This window comes from Varroa destructor, unplaced genomic scaffold (assembly GCF_002443255.2).
Source record: "Varroa destructor unplaced genomic scaffold, Vdes_3.0 BEIS01000002.1, whole genome shotgun sequence".
NCBI lineage: Eukaryota > Metazoa > Arthropoda > Arachnida > Mesostigmata > Varroidae > Varroa > Varroa destructor.
Window position 1 is genome coordinate 15891706 of NW_019211455.1, and position 20356 is coordinate 15912061.

At 42.8% G+C, this 20356-nt stretch overlaps 2 protein-coding genes across 3 annotated transcripts in view; one reads left to right on the plus strand and one right to left on the minus strand.

Moving 5' to 3' along the window:
* Positions 1–20356, minus strand: part of LOC111243630 (CD109 antigen-like) — a 76935-nt gene that overhangs the window by 40217 nt on the left and 16362 nt on the right. The gene's annotated exons all lie outside the window — the stretch shown is intronic.
* The window catches only part of LOC111243632 (transmembrane protein 177), a 44913-nt gene continuing 27659 nt past the window's right edge, over positions 3103–20356 (plus strand). The window contains exon 1 of the mRNA XM_086980438.1: positions 3103–3679. The gene's annotated coding sequence lies outside the window, so the exon portion shown is untranslated. The remainder of the gene's footprint in view (positions 3680–20356) is intronic.

Below are 20356 nucleotides of genomic sequence, written 5' to 3' on the forward strand. Positions count from 1 at the left end.
TAAACGAGGCGGACCGATACGAGTACACAGGGAAGAAACAACGGTGAGCATTGAAAGGCAAAAGTGAGTGTTCATCGCTCTGGGTAACCTACACACGATGATCCTCACCGTCAAACGAGTGAAGACGTCATTTTATATCGTAACTTATTAAATAAAGTTACGATATAAAATAAGTATAAAAGGGTCGAGGTTTTTATGAACAACGGGATGCAGCGGCCAGCTTCAGTATATATATATATATATATAATCAAAATGTTATACTTAGAGAACTCAAATGGATGAATTATGCAACATACGGCGGCGTGGCGATAAAAATTTGGGCAAATTTCACACAACTAGCAGACAGGCTTAACAAACTGGTAGCGGTGATTATCGATGCGATCATTTGCGTTAAGTTTCATATTTAATTTCTTTTCCCATAATTAAATTTCACATAGTTCGTATAAGTTCGCTGAACGTCTGCGATTCGATCATGCCACACGATCAGTCTAGTCCAGCTATCTGATTGCAGTCTTCAGCGTTTAAATGTCCCCGCCGGCTTACCGAATAGAAGAAACTGAAATCTTTGACCTTCAAAAAGGCATCAATGAAACTTACTTATACGAATACACGCACACCAAGTGAAACCAAAAAACGCTTATGAGACACGGATGGCTCGGAAAGCTGCATTGCTGACCCTTTTGGCTCGAATAACTTTTGCTGTTCTACAATAGTGATGCTAGAACAAGAGGATCGCACGGGCAAAATGATTGGCCCGTTTTAGATGCGGGCATCGCTTGTAACACTTAAGGGAATTAGCTAAAAAAGAACGGGCCATCTAGCAACTACTTAATCCGTTCGAACTGTTGAAGGGGCTCATTACGGAGTGATTCAAACGATGAACGCTTGGGTAAATTGTAATTGGGGAACGAAGTAAGATCTCTTTTATTAATAGCGCATATTTACAGTAATGTAAACTGGTTTTTCCTGCTGTAGATTCGCAAATACAACATCAATGAACCATAGTTATATCGAACCTGCCTGCATAACATGGGCTTGTGCAGGCAGATGCCATCTACTAGGAAGGAGTACTATATAGTGCCTGTGGGCCAGATACACTTTTAGGTTTACATTGCTGTGTTCTCCTAAACCTAAGGCTGCGAATTGGAAGTTAACGGTTGGAAAGTAACGAATCTGCGCGCCATACGGCGTCAACGAATATTCGCATACAAGTTCTCGATGTATGCGGGGATATGAGCGTCTGCGATGATAAGCTTTTTATGAGGATGATCACCGATATATTATACGATGTTTACATTTGCCTATTGCCTTTTGAATTATAAACTAGAAAGTGTGCCATTCATATAAATTGCAGCAGACCCTTTAAACCCAGTTTATTATTGGACGCAACGGCAGATTCTAAGGTTCTTGAGACTTTACGGGTAATACTACAAGCATGTTCATTGTGTACCCTTTGTTTTCCGAACCCGTAAAGGGCCCTAGCAGTCTTCCATTGACGCATTGTATTTGTCCGTATGAGGATATATCCATAACATTCAATTAAACGATTGGAGCTCGGACGTCGCCTGCGTCTCCTCTACTCAACCGCCGACTTTAAACAGTCGACTCATAGTAGCCGCCGACAATACTGATTAATTCGCTGGATCGTTCTGATATTATTCGTTCTGAAACTAGATAAATCTTATTTATACCTCGCGATTCGGCTCGATGCCCGTGATAGCTGCGGTGGCAGCTAGCCGGGGCAGCGTGAAAGATGTTTGCTATTTTATTATGGTATTTTCGAACGGAAGCGAGAAACGCAGGGAGCGACCGGGCTTGATAGGGGTCGTTGTTTTAAAAAAGATAGCGTTCTGTTTAATACAAAGACGTCGCAAGGCTGTAGTGGACGGCAATCTCTCAAAAATCTGATCGACTAGCATTAAAGTACACTATAAAGCATTTCGAAGACTTCTTCAAATGCAGATTTAGCAATGACATGTTGGAGCTAGATGCCTAAACTGAAGAGTGAGAATTCATGCTAGTGTGTACAAATATGTAATTGATTTTATTGTGTGTTCTGTACCAGGATACACCGATGGGTGTCCTATTCGAGTCGGCCTATTCGAGATTCATCTGAAATTTATTTGCACGTAGTACCACGTGTTTCTTTCTGGACACGCTTATTAAGTTTTTATAAGTCGAAAGTAAGCAACAATTACATCGACAAAATTAAAGTTAATGGATAACAGGTTATGCAATATATAATAGTCGTATCTTCGCCATATTGAGCATAAATCCACCCGCATCTCTCTGGCTGTTTTCGCACCTCTCCGATATAGCTGACGCTACCTTTTCAGTGTTCATTTATTGAGGTGCAGGTACCGCTTCTTTTCAATATGCACCAGCGCTTACGTCACCTCCTGACGTCGTGTTAGCTGGCTATCAGCCGGCTGGAGGGCCGGTCTTAATCTCTTCCCGTTTCAATATATAGCCGAAAAATGCAAATAGATGCGATGCAAGCCTGTAAGACGGTCCCATCTTCCCTCTATGCTCATTGCTGATACTGTTTATTCCTTAGTCTACATAGACGTGACCGATATAAAAGCCTTGCACTTCATTAGGGTGGGGGGAATGACGCCATGTATATTTGCGTATCTGCCTTTCCACAGCGGACGAAGCAAACCTAACACGGTCATCGTGCAGATCGCCTGAAAACAGTACACTTCTTTTAGTCGCGACCACCGTAATAAATTGTAATAATAAGAACATCAATAATAAAGGCTTCACCTCGAAGCACCTGCTTCATGGCTACATCAACAACGTCAGCACGCACCCTGGTGACCATTAGTTTTTATAGTTACTATTATTAGTATTTGCGAGCTATCGTCTTAGCAGCCTTTGGCGTTGGTATGGCCGCGGATAGTGCTTGCTTATGGCGGTCCAGCTGAGATAGGTGGCGCTAGCTGGCGCGGTCTTGTTTTAAATTGGTGAAATGTACAACGAAGCGGCAAAGTACAATATGTCTATTAAGAGCATCGAGCTCTATGTATATTTACACTCTTCGAGGTACAGATTGAAAAGCAGGTGGATCGTTGGAGGCGTCAGTAATTTGTAGGAGATATCGATGGTGCCGCATCGGCAGCGGTCGCCATCCCGGATACACAACTGGCGCCCTGAACTTGCCGGCACCATAAATCTCTTGCCTGTGTTAAACGCTAACGGCGTCGCTGCTGCGGGTGCCTTTGGTACCGTCAGCTGCTGCCCAAAAAAGACGGCAGCCGTAGCAGGCACTTCTGTTACGCAGTTAGAGTCATTAGATAGCGAGAGGGTGTGATTGACTGTTTTTACTGATACTGTTGTAGGCGGAATCTTTCCAAGTGGCGTTACTCAGCGAGACTATGAGTAGTCGAAAATACGAAATCAACTTTTCCATGGCTAGATTCATTTCCAGTACTGAATCACATTGTGTCAACATAGAGCTGTTTGTTACCTTTGCTTATTCTCACCTCAGAACAAGCAGGTTGGCACCTAACGAAGTCCTAGAACTTTCTCAGTTCTAGCGACAGGTTATGTAGGGCTCGAACGATTTCCGTTAACCTATCGATTCAATGGCTTGTTTGAATGCAGGCCAAAGGTTCGTCTAGTTCCTATCTTCGTGCAGCTAACACGGACTACGTACAATGGCACAACGTTAACAATAGTAAGTGCTCTTTATATGGATAGATTAACACAGTGAAATAATTCAAAACTAACATTTGTTGTAGCCAATAAATCGTGCTAATCGCTTGCAAAGGACAGACGTAGTTATCTAGCTACCGAACAAATTCAGCGATTTATCAGCTTCTGAATCCGATCAATCCAGTCGATCCCTTGTCCACATCGTCGGATACCTGTCACCCTAGCATCGATATGAAAAGGACGTCATGTGTTTGTTGGTTCCACGTCACTCGTTGTCTGGCTTGTTTCCGTGACGGTCCCGCCACAGAACCTTCGTCCATCTATGTCGTCGTTTTTGTTTTTAATGCTACTTTTATTTTCGGCTTCTCTCGCGTCTGTCCACCGATTACAGCCAAACCGTGCGGTGGGCGTCGTACACACGACGGATAGATGAAACAAACAGAGCTCATTCTATAGCGAGCGAGAGAATTGTCCGTCGTGACCTGTTTATATCTTCCTTCATGAGGGGGGTTGGTTGGTTGGTTGGTTGCTTGAAAAGAAGACAATGGATTCAGCGAAGCCGCGTACGTTTGCCGCCCCATGTTATTATTACCACCAATCTTAACTGATTGGCCCTCCTCAAGAGGGGTGTACACGCAAGCCACATAGGTGCTGTTGGGGCGTTTGGTGATGGGGTGAAAATATGAAGATCTTTTTGCCGTTTTTAGCCGAAGAGTAACACAAGAAGAAACAAGTAATCCAGGAAGCCATGTTTAGAGGGGCAGGTCTATGTCAGACTAGAACGATAACCAAAAGTGATTATTAATGTTATCGTTATTATTATTGGATTCTGTCTGGAACTATTTTCTCTAGTTGCGCCGTTGAATTGCTCTAGTTCCTATGAGCAACGAGCGAAGACGAGAATGAACAATCGATTGATAATCGTAGTGACCCCGGAGCGCCTGGACCGGTCAGAAAAACCACCATTTTATAACTAAGGAGATAGTTAAAAGCTACTTAGCTTATCAGGTTGAACTGATAAAGACGTTGTTCGGATGAATGCTTTCCGTATCGTGATAACGTTGCAGTCTAATTGTACGCTGGCACCGGAAGCAACGGAAGAGTGGAAACTGGGATATACCCTAGCCTTAAAACCGAAACATCCCTCTAATCGTACATCTATACTAAACAACAGTTAAATTAGGGAGCTATCGTTAACTCTGCTGCCTTTCCAGTTTACCACCGACGAAGCACGCCTTTGTAGCCACGTAGCTAGACTCCGTGCCCGTCATACCATCGTACTAGTAAGTATAAATGTATGTATAACAGTATAGTAATACCGCCAACAACAAACGCGGTCCTTCCGTTGTTAAAATCACATGTGTCTTTTAGCCCGTTATAATAATTACTAAAAGATTTGGGCAAAGTTTATAAATGTCCGTAAGCGTGCAAATGATTTATCATACGCCCGCTCGCTCACGACAGGAACGTATTCAGTATGCTAGCAATCACTGTCCTGACCACACATTTCAAGCAGGTATGTTAAGGACAACTAGTAAAACTTCGACTTCTCAGTCGAAGAAAGACACTGCGCGCGGAAGAAGCGTCAGAAATAGATAGTCAGTGCCTTATGCGATCCGTCCAGTTCATACGTTTAGACGATGAATGAAAGCATGACATGCCAAACAACATGCAAGAGACGACCGGATCCCAGGATCTATAATAACGGGTACATATAACAATACGGGTCTCACTCTTTGGACCGGAATCCGTGGAGTTGAAGTGTTGCCCGAGGCCTTCGATCGGTGCTTAAAATGGATCCTCAGACTGTTTCCGAAAGGTTTTCGAGCATCTAAAATACGTACGAGAATCAAGTCTGTCGTCATGAAATAAACGTGCCTGGACTGTTTCGGAATCGAAACGTTCCGTACTAAGTATATTATTTAGCACAACTAGGTCTAGAATTGTTTTGTACGGGCTTGACAAACGATATATTAATCCTGATACGCTTCCACAATTCAAACATGATAGTTGCGTTTCTGGAAAATTACATTGTATCAATGTCGTTTGCTCATATTATGTCAAAATATTAATTCCAGGTATACGAGCGTGTATTACATTGATAACTAGCAATCGCTGGGTGCCGCCATTAGTCCCCACCACACCGTGTTAACTTTTTAACGTATAATCGGCATCCTCCGTTCAGAATATCTACTTCAGCTATCAGAGCATGAACCTGACCTTTGCTCATCCAGGACTTTGGTTGGTCCTAAAAAAGGGGTATCCTACATAGGCAGATATTTTTTAGGATTCTGTCTTTTTGTTCCTAAAAAATAATTCTCCTGAATCCTCTCCGTTCCACCCCTACAACTTTTCGATTTCGAAACGCTTCTGAAAACTATCTAAGAAGAAGACGTCCAGAAAAATTGGAATAGAAAATCTACGTTGTTGGTCGATTGATGTGCTGATCATTTTGAATTGTACACCCCTGGCCGTGTCCATCATGCTCTCCTTTACGATCTACCATGACATTTTTTATTCTTTAGATGATTGTTACGCTGGTTAGCTATGCCTGTCGATATCACGATATAAACCCAATGGACACGAAAGTTAGCAAGTGTCTACAACCATTCACACTGAAACTAGTAGCTTCTTGCATATAGGGTAAAATAGGTTTGCGCCTATTCTTTACCCGCGCTTCGTCTGGCTAGGTGGTTAGTGTCGAGGGTCTAAAGGGTCTTTGGTATTTCTGTCGTTTGTTTTATGACATTGATGTTCGGTAAACTTATATAACTCAAGAAAGGTCTGAAACGCTGTTTTTCTCATGCGCCAAACAGCTCAGCTCACCATGAAAGCGTCCATGGTCATCTGGACGCAACCATATGTTTATTCCACCATCGTGACATTTAATAATTCTAAACAACAATAATTATTATTATGCGATCTATATATGTATATATATGTGTGTGTTTGTGTGTACAAACATGCAGATATACTAGTATTTCTGGGTCTTTTATGACCCATACAAAGGAATCTGTCGTCGTTAGTATCATCGGAACAGCAACCGCTGTCGCCTTGTTGTCATCAATAGAACTGCAAAACTCTCTCTAACTGCCGGATCAGTGCTTGGATTAATTAGTAAGTTTTGGCTAAGTTAAATTAACTAAACTTTAGGGAAACAGAAACCATCACTAACATTAATAGCAGTAATAAGTGTCCCTTAAATGAGCTTTTCTTACGTATAGTACACAAATGGTATGGCAGCAAATATTCCTTCAGAAAATAGTAGATCAGGCCGTTCAGTCATAGTCGGAGGAAATAGTTGACGTATATATTACACCGACCAGCAAGAAAGGCAAAAAGACTGTATTTTATCATCGCAGCCAGTTAACAAAGGTGGAATATTGGGAAGACAGAAATTCGTGTAGGTGTGCTACAGAAACTAGTTTCTACAAGATAACAGAGTCGTCACGAAAGGCGACAGAACGAAGATGGTACGCTTGGCCTGCTATACTTAACACGGTGAGGCGCGAAGTTCGTTCGGTTCTTTGGAGCCTGCGACATCGCTTAATATCGAGACTCACGGCTTCACATTCACACGATTGGTGTTTCACTTCTCAAAGAACTTGTGTCCAATTTTAGCGCGACTACCTATGGGAAACACTTGTTCGTCTTATTATCTGTTAGGCAACGTAATCGTGAAATGAAGGAAGGTAGAATTTGGAAGCGTTTTTATCTTGCTCTTCTAGTTCTTGTCAAGTAATTGTGCCTGTCGGTCATCAGCCGTTGGTTGTCATGTCTTTCCATTGTTGAATACTATTATTATTATTATCGCTAAGTACAAAATTCGCGCATCTTGTGGTGCTTTTTTTTCGAACAACATTTAAGTTTCGTCGTCTAAGCAGACAACAAATACAGGACTCGTATAAGAATCGAGATGGAAGTTGAAATAGTCTCAACATGAAACACGTTCAAACACCTGGGTTTTAGCATTCATCACTGTCAGGTATTAAATCGTTATGGTCAGGAACTATGGTAACGACCTGATGCAACAGTTAAACGACTTAAGACTCGTTCTATCTGTTATAGACTATTTTTTCAAAGAAAATCTCATCAAATTAAACTACACTTAGGTCCCAGCGGCAAACTGCTTAAGCTACGCTTTGTGCCTGGTGCAGGATACACGCTATTTCTCGCTCTCTCTTTATGTTCACCCAAAGGACGACTTCAGAAACTCCTGCATGTCTTGTCCTAAGCTGCCTGGTCATAAGCAGGACCGCGCCTCTATTTTGCACTATGTTCAGCTGTTGCCGTGTTTTGTTGCATAAGTCCATTGTCATTTCATGCTGTTTTCCATCAGTTAGTTGTGCCACGCGACGTCTTGTCTTCATAGTTGTTTTAGCTAATTCTGCCGATGGTTCTCACGCCTGCATCGTATGTTCAACATCCGCTTTTGCTACGAATTCTGTTCTTGATCTTGTCTCGTACCGTCGCTTACGACTGACTCGGCTGGTCGAGCCAATGTCTCGGAAATCAAAATATCTCATTGTTCGTCGTGGTGACCAAAAAACAAATGGTGAGCTATGGTCTAGATTTAAGCAATTTTTCCCCCGCTTCCAAATCGCACGATATCTGGTCTCCGATTCACTCAGGTATAGCTGCGCGATAAAAAAAAAACCTAGGCAGCGAACCTATTATATTGATTTATTTAGGTTTCTTTGATTTCTATTCCTATTTCAGCACTTGAGTCGGGTTTCTGCTTACCTACGACGATATCTGCGGCCATGTGCACGAGCTATTATTGATTGCGATTTGAAAGACCAGGCGATGTAAGCTTGCGAGCTTGAAAAGCAAAAGCTAAGACATCAAGCTTCAGGCTGAACGTGCTGAGCTGTGCCAATACATTCGCATAAGGTTCGCCATCGCTGGCCACGACGGTCAGGCAGGACTTAATGGGGTAAAAACTAGCCAGCGGAACTTATTGGGCAGTAATGTAGGTGATTTATACAAGTATCTGTATCGTAGCTGCGCACAAAACTGTACAAATTCAATGAGAGAGCAAAAATTCATTGCTTATCTTCTTGATATTTCTCCGTAATAATGACATATTATGGAAACGAACGGCATTATTATTACCATATGGTATTATTACGTCCGTACATATTATAAGATCAGTTTAAGGCTATTAGTCGAAACAAAATAGAACAGTATAACATGGCTCGAACTGCTGGCAAATGTATCCCATAAGCGCAGTAGTCTGCTTTTTGATACTGATCTAGGGTGTATTAAAAGCTATAATTTTATTGCTTGAGCATGATCAATCATGAATAAAACGCCCACGCACGATATACCGTAAGTGAACTTCGGAAGAGACCTTCAGTCAAACGTACACAATCGGTACTACCTACTAACCGTTACCAACAACATTTAGTAGACTCTGCTATGGTAAACGTACATTTCGACTAAAGGAACTGTCGGTCATTCTGTCTGCGAATAAACAAGCACGACTATAGGCATTTCTGACAAAGGATAACCAGCGTACTACAATCACGCTGAACTGTTACAAGTACCGGCCCAATAGGAACTTATGTATCGTAGCTTGAAATAGACCATGTTTTGACGGGAGAACGGGGAACACATTCATATTTTCTACTAAATCACCGCTATAGTTGATTTAAATTTCTAGCTGCGGCAGCTGACGATAACCATGACGGGTGGGGTGACCGAAATAGTTAGACCTTTTCTTAGAATCATTTTTTTCTAGAATCTTAAACAGAATGTCGCGGCATTGATGCAGATGTTTGTCACTCTAATGATGATACTTTTCTATTAGGAAGAAAGATCTCTAATATAGTGTCACACAAGTAATTCATTTGCTACGTCTAAATGTATCTAAAATCTAATCTAAATGGAATGCACCTTGTAATTATCCAGTAATAATCCATTATGCCTTGCTTGCACAGACAGATCTTCATATGATACTTTCTTTGGTGGTACTTTATCAGTTAGAGTTCCAATACAGTACAGGACCTCCATCGTTAAATAGCTTATTATTGCAACCTATACAACAAAACATTGTATATATTGTTTACTCTGTTTGGCTACTTTTTCCATATACGATCAAGTCAATAAAACATTAGAGACTTTCTCGTTGGCGGTTCATTGAGATTTCATAACATTGTTGGTTGCAATGGAAAACAAATTACGAGGGATCGTGTTAAGTCACGGCACGACGGACGACAGATCGTTAGACCCGCGTTTACTAGACTGGAGTGCGACTTTCAGCAAAAAACAACAGATATCTTTACTCAAACCAAAATTTTATATTATAATTGCTAGTTACTGTGAAGTGGCGACGCTTCACAATACCCCTTCGAGTTCAGATACATGATTTCCATCACTGTGAAATACTAAGCTCCGAGTTATCAGTCGTCGTTAACAGTTGCACTGATTTGGTCTCGTCCTTCTTTGCCCTTTTATCGGGACTCCAGGTGCTACTCATATTCATTGCCCTTTCAATATTTAGTTCTATAGTAGGCTCGGGCGACAACTCGTTATCGTTACACCTCTATGGTATAATTTATATACTTATGCGTAATAAATCTAGGCGTTCGATCCTGAAGGGGTTAGCTTTCATTTACACTGAGCGCTCTCCCTAACGAAGCATCTTCGTCTTCTAACTAGTCTACAATAGTAATAGCAGATATCACCAGCAACACGAGTGGTACGGCTGTGTATCTTTCCATCGTTTCTCTCGTAGCACCTCAACCCTTAGCGATCTATCAGACATTTATTTAGCTCAGGGCTACCAATTGTGTCCAGCTGTCACAATCTCATTGTTTTCCTTACGTCAAAGCCGCGTCGAGTCAATAGAATGTCCTTTTCCCGCCATAGCGATCATGCTAGAGAGATGACAAGCAGAGTTTTCCCGCTTCGCTACTTCGCCACTGACGCATTGAGCCACTGTAGCACTTAGTTATCAGGCAACGAGCAGTGTCTTCCCACGCGCTCTGATTCCGCCCGTTAACATTGCCTATACACCTGTATCGTTCTTGTCGCTGCCATTCTCTAGTGCCTAGTGTTTGTGTCGGGTGTCTGTTATTGTGCGACGCTATGACAGCTCTGAACGTTTGCTTCTTATTGCTACTGCGGCTGCTGCTCTTTGAATCGGCGGCAGTCAAGCCATCAAGGGCAGCCGCACTAGTTGTTGACGATCATGCTGCATGTGTGTACATGCATGTATGTACATACGCAATAGTAGTACAACAGGCGACAGGGCAGGCGGACCTGGAGCGTCTATGAAGAAAAAAACAACGCGATATGAAATACTTGTCGTCGGTGTTGTCTGGGTCGCTGGGCGGGCTGAGCGATATGCTAGTGTCCGTTGGTGTGGTTTTAGCTGATACACATTATACATATTCCTCTAGTTGTAATCCTGATGACGAACGGGTTGGTCAGTAAGAACGGTGGGAACGAGCGATGGTGACGGCCGTGCGTGCCCTTTAACGGATCACCAATAACCGTCAACTAACATACAGCAGGCCGGTCAGGATTGCTGCAATGCCCCCTCCCGCGCACGTCTGCTGTAGCCAAATATGTAGGGCGATCTGTTGTTTCCGGTACTGCCGCCCGCGCTGTGGACAAGAACGCGCCAGTATATGCGCAGAACGCGCCACCAGACATACTGCAGCCGATAACTGACGTAACGTGACAACTAATGGGAACAAAATAAGACGTTTTCCCCCCAGCGAACGCATTCGTTGTAACTTGTGCTATCATATACAGTAGATACAATTGCACAGTAGGGCCAATGACAAGGACTAAATTGGGAGTGAAGATATTGGACCGTACAGCTTCCTACTGCTGATTGCATAGCGAATGGCGACAGTCAGAGAGGCTGAACGCGAAGAGATTTTCTTCATAATAGGTTTGCCCTGTTGGTTTACTAACGTCACTCTGTGGACCAGCTAATAGGCTAGCAAGGACGAGAGAGAGGGGGGCATCTGTGACAACTTTGTGTACGTGAGAATTAAAACAGGGTTCAGTATATGGCTGGAAGCTACGGATAATTATGGATAACTGCAATTTAAGCAGTGAAGCTTTTTTTAGCGAATTTTTTATTCATTATTACGGTTTCTAAGTTCTAGATAGGTGAATGACACAGCGCGTTATCAGAGCGGCAAAGCCAATGATTGTTGTGTTGTCTCCGAAAGTCGCTTTTTATTAATAGGAAGCAAACGGCATTCAAAGTGTGGATCAGTAATACTAGCGCGAGCATTTTAATATTGGCATACAAAAATACTGATAAGGTAATTCTTAGACCGCAAAGATCGGCCCTGACATGTCGGAAAAATCTGTAGATACGCTTTGATCCGGGCGACCCTGCGATACTGGCAATATTTCTTCATGCACAACTACCAGGTTATATTGAAACTACCGTTAATTCTATTCCCATGAGAAAGTCTGGCGACGTTCTGTTTTCGAACGTCAGATCCTATTCGATCTAAGATCACCACCCCCGGTTCTCGGGAACGGACGGCTGGTGTTTTTCGGCCAATTTAAATTAACCTGACATACATTTCATGAATCGTTATTTTACAAATGTTAAACTCTGTTGTTTGCTGTTCCCTCGTTCGTGGTTTCCCTGAATTGTCGTTGGCCGTAACGTATGTGTCGTTTTACAGATGAATCTTCTGGTCGGTAACCTTTCGTTGAACGCTACGACCGGCAGCGTCATATCTGGCCGCGCCAAAAACAACAACAGAAAGCCACCCGTCACTTGCATAATAGAATACATGCAAGAGCACACAGAAAGCAGTCGTGTTGTTAGGCGTCGGAAACACGTCTCGGGCGGATCTAGGAGCAGCAACAGCAACACCAATGGTGACGAACAGTTGAATAACCCGTTGTTGATCCTGGTGTATCTCTGTTCTTTTCTTCATCTCCGGACGGAATCAGCGTATTTTACCGGCCACCGACGTGTTCTTCTAAATATTTTCTCTAAACTGACCTACGGCTGACGGTCTGCGGGCTAAATCGTATGGCTGCATTACCGCTTTTATGCACTGGCACGCAGACGTGATATAAATGTTATGGTTTCTATAACTATATTATTATGAACTATATTAGATGAGACACGAGACGAAATCTACGGAATTTGAATTGGAGTTAGACCTAAGGCAGTACGGTATACTTTTTGCTCATAGCGATTCACCCTTCAGCAGGCGCGGCTTCAGTTGCTATTGCCCAAGAAAAACTCGGGATGAGAGATACGGGATACGTATAAAAGTAGAGGTCGAGAAGTCAGAATGAGACGGAAAATATAAGTACCGATAATGATACGGCCAGTATTCTGTTAAAATGTTGCTTTTATGTGTGTTGCAGTGGTCAGAACGATCGTTGCCTGTTACAGTTCTCGCCTGTCGATCTTCGCATATTGAGGTTCTTCTTAAAAAAGACGTCGGCGGCAGCAATAGCTCCTTGAGTGAGGGCCAGTCCCAATAACAACGTCGTATTATGGATGCACCACCGTTACTTCTGCTAAGATTCTATACAACTGGAGGTGGTGGCGACAGCTATCTTCTGATGGGGAAAACCGACTGCCATCACGGCTACTGATGTTGGTGTTGTTACTATAGTTGTTGTCAACGAAAGATCGCCGTCGTCTGCTAAAGAAGTCCCAGCAGCAAGAGGCGAGGTTTAACTGGCGACCAGTCTCGCTTGTGGTATGTTGCTTTTGCAGTGGTTGCCATTTGCGAAAATATAAAAGAAATGGGCGGGCAGGGAAGAGGTGTTATTACATGTGTTACGATGTTGTGCTATCGTATAAACAAATGAAGAAGTTAAACAACATGGAACTGGGAACGATAACAATTCGCAAACGACTCCGTCGGTTCTGCCAAGACGCCTGCCGGTGGGAACAGATCCGAAACCACTTGTTCAGTGGAAAACCGAGGGAGATACAACTATCGAAACAAATTTCTGCCATAGGCGTCGATCGTAGAGACGTAGTTATGGAAGGCGTGATCAGTGTAGACGTCATTGGCCAGTATTGAAGGCTAAGAGAAACTAGTCGTAGCGTTATGCATGATGTGGGACTGGAGTGGGTCTGGGTTTCAACTTAAGTATCGTCGTTGAGCTGTTCGTGTCACGCCAGTCTTTCGACTTAAAAGTTAGCTGGGGGGACACTTTCATCGAGGTTGAAAACGGCCTCTGCGGCGTGTACTAGGAATGTAGGGGCAGTCAGTAAGGTGAATGAACTTTTCATCTGCAGTGTCTCGGGTTCTCTGACGAATTACTATAATAGAAGAAAGCTGGTATAAATACCGGGCTTAACATCAATTATCAGCAGGGCTGAATAAAGGCGACGTTCCGTCAAAGTCAAATTTGATCCTAATATAAAGACAAGGCCGTTGAACTAGATGTATACACAACAATTGTAAATAATGTAACAGTAATAACAATAGCAACTGGAACGTGCGAAAAACTTACAAATATAACATAATAACCCGATAAAAATTTTACATTTATGGTATTGCGAGTGCTGAAAGAGGCTGTGACGCCGATGCGTAATGATATTCAGGTTTAACCAGTATTGATTTTCTCGTAGAAGCCTGCAAACACCTTTGTCCTGGTCGGTTTTAGGACGACTAAACGTTACAATCGCCGTCATTAGCGTAGTAAGATACTGTTGCCGAAATCGGCATACTTTCAAGTAGCGTACCGAATAGATTGTTTCGGTCCGCCTTGTTGCTTGTAAATTGCTTGTTTTTTTATAAACGCTTGCTTGAGCTAGGCCGCTTAATAATCGGCTGACGCCATGTTATGAATATAAGATGGACAAACGTATGCTAGATAAGCGGACAGCAATCAAAATCTATAAGTGGATAATCATTATAACTATTCACCAATAAAAATAGTCAAATAGAAACTATCGAAGAAGACGAACATCAATCGACGAAACGTTATTTGTGCTCTGTGTTTGCACAGGTATACAAAGAGACAAATGTGGAAGACATCTTCAATTCATTACATCTTCTATAGCCTGCGGAACAGTAAGGGTCGATAATAGTAAGACAGAAGCTGACCAGGAGGATTAGTCCACAATAAAACTGGGAAAAAAGGAAACAACACGCCCCACTATTTGCAAATGACCAGCCGCTAACGTCTTAATAGACGGGGCATTAGTTAAAACAATATATTCAGGCGTAGCATCTTCGCTATTGGGACTACGGGTTTCGGAGAGTTAAATGGTGTGAAGATGAAGCAGTACGTGGACGAAGGTGATTCCAACAGAGGTAACAATAATTATCAATTCTCAAAGTGAGGCTTATGAGCACGAGCTTTGAAACTGTGATCAGTTACACGAATTCTTTGTACGACATATTTCCAAGTATCATGGTAATTTTAAGTTCATTGAGCAACGGCCATCCGACCGCTCACGTACGGGCTTCTGTTCGCTGCACTTTTGCGCCATTTACTAGTTCCTATGCGGTTTTCGTTTGTACGCTCAGAATCGACTAATATAAACCGTCCCGCTTATTCATTCTATGGACGAAATATAGCTAGCATTTCCGCCACGACAGTCCCCACTTCGTAACTCCTTTAAGAGCTTAGCAGGCAAAAGAGCTAATTAGAAAACACTCTACAGCTTTGGTGGGGTCTTAGAACCGTTTAGCGACCACAAAGACACTGGGTTATCAGCTGTTGTTACGGTTGGAGTTTTTAGTTATTCCGAAAAAATAAACGCGACTGCCCTACTATCAGATGGTGAAAAGGAACACCTGGCCATATGCTGGCCTACATGCATCTAGGACGTGAAGTATTTTGTGTGTCATGCATCTGTGGACTTAATACTACATCGTTAATCAGCTTAACGGAAAAACAACAAAATGTCAGCAGGGGCCGAAAATCTCCGCATAATATATTGTATCGGTACCGCCAATAAACGGAGGCTAAGCCACGCGCTCCGAAAGGATAACGGCGCCAAAACAAGCCATTAACCAGGTGAGGACTACTATCTGTTTTCGCTCTATGTGGTTGGCGGGAATCGTATATTTTTACAATCTACTACACCGTTCGGCAACTTCGATCTTGTGTTGTTGTTCCCATTTATTATCGGCTTTCCTTGGTTTCTTGTACTGTTTACACCCGTTACGAACGAACCTATCTATTCACTTTGTCCTATTAAGCTTAATTCCGCCGAACGTGCCTAAATGATAACTATTTAATGGCAGACGGCGCTGTATGATAGTAGTGAGAAAAAACGACAGCAGGTTACTATATTACGGCTCGGCCACTGAACGACCATGATTGATTGAAAGAGATAACGACATACTGCGGTTGTGGGTATATGCGGAATAGTTATCTTTTTAATTACTGCTATCTACACGTACCATAACCTTCATTCTATGAGATATGTGCATAGATGTAGTAAACGCGCGTCATTTGCAAGCCGTTGAGGTTGAGACGTTGGGTTCAATTGTATTCAGGATCTATTGAGAAATTTTCATGAGATTGAGATGGGTTCAGTCCTTTCCTTTGACAGCATAGATTCTTCACAGCGTTCAGAAACAGAAGACAACAGGCGAAAACGACTAAGGACTTTGCGGGCTGCTTAGAATACTCTTCGATATTCGATGCTACCGAATTATAGCAGAAATATAGCCAACATTGCCGATATGATGGGAATAAAAGAGATTCACCCGGCCAATTCCAGATAGTAGATGAACAGGCTTTATTTGAACAGCAGAGTTTAGTGAGAAAAGGACAAGGGAAGTTTATTGTCCTTTAAAAATAGTGCACTCGCTATAGAATTTGCTTCTTTATCTGTGTTAGTTGTCTATTACTAAGGGGACTTTCGATTTGTCCCAGTAATAGCTTACCTGAAAAAGCCACAAAAAAAGATTCTCCTTAGACTAGAACACCTAGCGAGTGTTTGGTGTAAAAGCATGTAGTCACACAGAATCCTTGATGTCTAATCTAAGTATGCAAACATCATAAAATCCGTTATCCAGTGCACTGCTTCAGACCATTTCGGTTAACCTTCTGACGCGTAGTAAAATGCCCCATGCTCGTCTCGCTTCAACAGTTATTTGCTTATTAGGAAACGGTGCCCACCCATGTTTTGCCGACTAATCACCATCAGACTGCCTCGTACAGATGTAAAATGCCGACACGAAACTTACTAAACAATTTTTATCAGCTCTATTCCAACCGTTTGGTGTGTTCTTATATCAAATTCCTGCCGAAAAATTCGCTGCCAAAAACATTTCGGGCATCGATGGTTATTTCACAGCATCTATGGTGCCTAGCTCGATACTGATGCGGTAATGAGATAACGGAAAAACTTCAATTATAGATGATGATTATTAATCAAAACGGACGATTTCTTCTTTGAAGCTATCGTAGGTTTTGCTATCGCTGGCCGCTGTGTTATCATCATGCTAGTCACAATCGAACGTATCGATAAAGTCCAATGATGAAATGTCTAGAAAAAAGGCTAAAGCTTCCCTATTTATTGCCCGTCATTTACCGGCTCAATTCGATTCTATAAGGCTGTTTATCGCCACTGGTGGTTTCCATGAAAGGTTCGTATAACAAAAATAAACGTAATAACAACAATAACCGTTGTTGTCATGGGCATTGGCCCGCTCCGGCGTTCATCACAGCATTTTCACCGTGGGCCAGGCAGCCAGTGCATGGAGGTGTCGGGAAGACGCAAAAGTACGCCAACTCTGACGATAAAATTAGTTTACCCCCAGTTATAATAGAGATCATGGGGCGGCTTATTAACTAGTACACGATCTTGAAATCGTGCTGAACGATTTTCCAAGCCTGTGGAGCATGAATTAGATTGACTACCTATAGGAACTGCAATTGCAGTTAACGAACGCAAAACGTAATTTATTTTTTAAGGTCGGGGATGGCAAGCTGGGACAACACATACATATATATATATATATATATATATATAACCTTACTAACAGTAATAACACAGTGATAATAACGGAATCGTATTGGTGGTGATATTATTACGTTTCGACTTTGTTGGCGATCTAGTTGTCCTTGTGCCGGTGTATTAGTAGGATGGTAAGCGACAACAAGTACAATATACAGGTTTACGAACAAACACATTTCCCATATATTTATGTGCTTATTCTCTTATACGATTATTGTCGTCCTTAATTTATTCGGAGGCACAGTAGGCCCAGAAATAAAGTATGGCTTGAACTGCAACGTTGTGATGCGATGTACTGGAAACAAGTAATTTTGCCTACGCTGGCTTAGCGATTATGCGGTACGACAGAAAACGTGTTGTTATCCTGTAGGCAAGCTCTGCCCTCAATATACCCCCCTTCTACGAAGCGTCACCCGTTGCGCTTTCGTTATGACGCATCAATGTCACAGACGCAGCGTATTCCGCTGATTTCTTAGTTGCTGGCGTCGTCATTTGTTTTGCGTAGCCTAAATAGTCGCTGTTTGGCGGTTAATCATCACGCGTATTCGAAGGTCCGGCGAACAGACGAGAAAAGGCGAACGAGGAGAAAAAGGGAACTTCGAGAGAACTGTATGAGTATCTGGATAGATGACTTCTCACGCTCTAGAAGAAATGTCTAACGGATCAGTAGTTGCCCCCTGTTCAACCCAGAGGCAGTACGAGATCAGAAGCAATGACATATAAGGGATATCACTGCTAATGTAGCATTACTGTATCTTTTATCCTATTCTCATCTGAAAAAAAAACCTTAATTTCTTTTTAACTGTGTTCAACTGACTTGTGCAGTTCCTTTAAACCATTGACAATCTATTTCGACATTTGTCCTGAACATTGTGTCACATATTGCGTATGTATTATGGTTATCTCGGATTTTTCTCCAGAATCGTTCAGACCGAAACGAGGGCAATGTCGTTTACTTATCTATCTAGGTAACGGAATGACTACATTTGTAAATGCACATGCATGCACACGTACAGCGCCGAGCAGCACCTCGTACCACTAACGTTATCTACAAATAGTAAATAAAAGCTTTTGGGACAGAGGACAACTCATTAGCGGCTTCCAATTAATTCTATAGCGATATATAAAATGTAGTGTGTTACCATTGGCTTGCCGGTTAAGCCACTACATTTGTAAGATCCCCTAATACATCTTCAATCATGCGTATTTTATACAGAGAATGATTTTGCCATCGACTTTGATAACAGTTCCTGTCTAGTATCTAACACACAGTTATTAACAACGCATATCAGCGGTCTGTTGCGATGTGGCGGTAGAATATTTTTACCGGTATCCGAAGCAAACATGTTTGTGGTTGTCGCCTGCAAATGAAGGAGGTAACCCCATATTTAGAACCAAACAATACACAACCACCTCTATCAACGTCCCGGTGTACAATGTTATCCAATGGGTACTTTGCTATAAACAGGACTCTAGCTCTGTCAGGTGTGCTGACGTTAGTTTACCGCTTTTATCCGCGTTTGTCTACATAACTTTGCTGGTTTGGGTCTAATGGCGTTTCTTTCTTAGTGTGCCTCCTCAGCTCGTCCAGACCCCGAACAATGCTATCCCTCCTCTTGTTAGCTCGGATATTTTTCTGCTCCCTATTGCACAACAGGTGCGGAGAGCGTCACCGCGCTACCTAGTTGGTAAACGCCTCTGACCTTCTTTGGCCTGTGCTTCCCTAACCAAAACGCGCCATAGACACGCACAAAAATCGACACTCACACACGTAAACGAATCGACGGACATACAAATCTCTTATCTTGTTAGTCTCTTCTTTATCTAATCGTATGCCCGGTTAAAGCTACAGCAGTCACTTAATACAAACCAGCAAGCTTCCGTCGAGCGCCCCTCCTGCTTCGAAGCATCGTCACTGCACATTGATAGATAGCGGCACAAACAGGCAATCGCTTGCTTCATCCCATCCTGGCTCCCTTCGTTCGCCACGGGAGGTACAGATGAACGACAATGTTACAGCTGTTTTGTCCTATTGCTCCTTCATTTCTCGTGATCTTTCTATGCGTTTTTGTCTGCCTGTGTCTCCTCTCTTTCTCTGTCCTTTTGCTTTTATTCTTTCTGTTTCTGCTCTCGGACCGAGATGAATTGACGATACAACGCTACCGATTGTCGAGCAGCGGAAAGACACTAGTCTATACGCTACGCACTATTGGCGCTCGGCAGGTGCCGATGCTGCGACGTCGGTGACACTCATTTACTACAATTGTATCAAAGCGCGATGGCAGCTGTCCACTTAGCTTAGCTCGTTCGCCTGTATGATATCGTTCATTATTTCCGTCTTAAGGCTCCGCAACCGAGGCGAGAAGGGCCATGTCGGATCCGACGCGCTGACGCGTCGAGCAACATGCTTGCTGTTGGAAGCAGCTTAAAAGTACAGTGACGACAGTTGCAACACTAGTAATATCTGCCGAAGGGTCGTTAGAATTCGACTGACTGAATCATTGGATTTGATGAGAGACGACAGCCAACTTTTTTTCTACTTCTTCGATTTGGATACATCTGTGTGCAGAGCTATAGTACCGGTGGCCGAGCTAGAGCTTGGCGTTTCGACCTGCACGAACGCTGCATTCAAGGCAGGGATTAGAGAGTTTTTAAGTCAGAGACTATCTCATAGTTTTCGCCGTTGCTCGACGCCGCAAGGAGCGGCACGAGTGTGATACTTTTTGTCTTCACGGTCGTATCTTCGCCTTCATGATCGTC